The following is a 1,967-nucleotide window of genomic DNA, read 5'->3' on the forward strand; positions in this document are numbered from 1 at the left end:
AGGAAGACCCCCAACGAGATGGATCAGCCAGGTGGCATCATTGATGGACTCAAGTGTGGCAGCGGTAGTGAGGTTGGCCCAGGATCGAACATTGTTTCCTTCTGCTGTGCATGGGGTCGCTATGAGTTGGTTCCGACTCGATGGCACCTGACAACAACAACAACATTTTTGTGAAGAGTCTTGGTGTGGCACTGTGGGTTAATGTGCTGGACTGCAGAGTCGTTTTGAATCGCAACTTTGGCAGTTCAAGCTCACCAGCTGCTCCTAGGGAATCTTGTACAGGGTCACGGTGGGTCAGAACCAACTCTATACCACATACACAAAATTTGTGAAGCAATTGGGAGTAGATTTTGTTTTTAGTAACTTCTCCCTAACAAGTCAGGTATCAAAGTTATCTTCCAGTAAAAAGAGTTATTTTTTGTGAAGGAAATTGTGCTGTTAAGAAATAAAGTGTTCTCATATAGTTTTTTCCTCAGAAAAGCTCACTGGATCTTTAGCTGTCTATTCAAGTTTGATGTACAGGATGATTGGTCATTGTGGATAAGAAGAATCCATTTACCCGCAATGCCACAGAAGTGTGGTGGAGGGTGGGCAGGATATCACCAGAACTGGGTGAGGTCACTGTAGAGGCCTTTTCTGTCCTTTCCAGGCCCTCTTTCCCTCCTCTAGATACAGGAAGTTTGACTTCTGTGAGCATGAGAACCCCCCACCCCCACCCACCCAGGACGTGTGTTATTGAGAGATGTGAAATTCTGGCAGGGCACGCTCCAGAACTACTCAGGAAAGAAAGGGAGTGTGCTCTCCCACGGTCTCTTTATATGCCCTTAGTTAGCCTCCAAGGGCTACTTGGCGAAAATGAGGAGCCCAAAAATAAAAACAAAGACTTTTTTGTGGTTCATGAAGTCTGGGTGCCAGCAGCTTTACTTACTTTCTCTGCTGCTCCTGTGAATCCAGGGACAAATGAGGCTCACATGGTTAAAAAAAAAAAAAAAAAAAGACTCCTGTAAGCAAAGACACTTTCCTCAGCAGCCCTGAGACTGGGTGACTTGAGCGATTCCTTGCCCTTCCTTACACAGTCCTTGTTCTGTCTGAGCAAAGCCCCAAATGCTCCTCCCACCCTTTGCTTCATGAAGAAGCCAAGCCCCTTTTGTAATCTGTTTAAGGTCTGCTGCCCAGGAAGAAGGACAGCAGAAGCTAGCTACCTCCTCTCTTCTGGAGACTAAGGTAAACTGCCCAAAAGGTGTCCTCAGAATCTGCTTCTGCTTGAGGGTTGGAAAGGAGCAAGTCAGGGTGAGTGAGACTAGCAAAGGGAAAACTTGATCCAGGTAAACATCACCAAGGGCAAGAGCTGGGGTCGGGGTGGAAAATTTGGAAGCATTGAGAAGCCGGAGCTTCCAAGTTAGTGGAGAGATGCATATCTCTTTGGACTACAAGTGAACTCTTTTATAAATACTGGGCTGAGGTTTCCTTGTGTTAGAGAACAAGGCTCTCTCTACCATAATCCTGGATATCGTGATGGTGCCTCAGAGATACAATTTCACTTCGTTTATTCAAAATGATCATCTAATGAATCATTTGAGCACTGGGTACAATTGTTTATTTTTAAAATGTATTTTAGAACACAGAAACTCCAGGTCCAGACAGAGTTGTCAGAATTTTATGTCACCCCCTGTGTTTTTGTTAGTCCTGTGAAGCAGTGTCAGGTTTTGGTAAGGCACCAGGGAAAGAAGTTCTGGTATTGTGCCATACGATAAGCACTTGACCTCTAGGTCAGTTTGAGCTGCATGGTCGGTGGTTCAAACCCATCAGCCATTCCTCAGAAACCCTATACAGGGTGGACATGAGTTGACACTGACATGACAACACTTAACACCAACAACAGAGGGGAAAGCTTTTCTCCAGCTTGTTGTTGTTGTTGTTGCTGTTGAGTCGATTATGACTCGTGGTGACCTGTGTGTGCAGCGTAG

This window comes from Chrysochloris asiatica, unplaced genomic scaffold (genome assembly GCF_000296735.1).
Source record: "Chrysochloris asiatica unplaced genomic scaffold, ChrAsi1.0 scaffold00017, whole genome shotgun sequence".
Lineage (NCBI taxonomy): Eukaryota > Metazoa > Chordata > Mammalia > Afrosoricida > Chrysochloridae > Chrysochloris > Chrysochloris asiatica.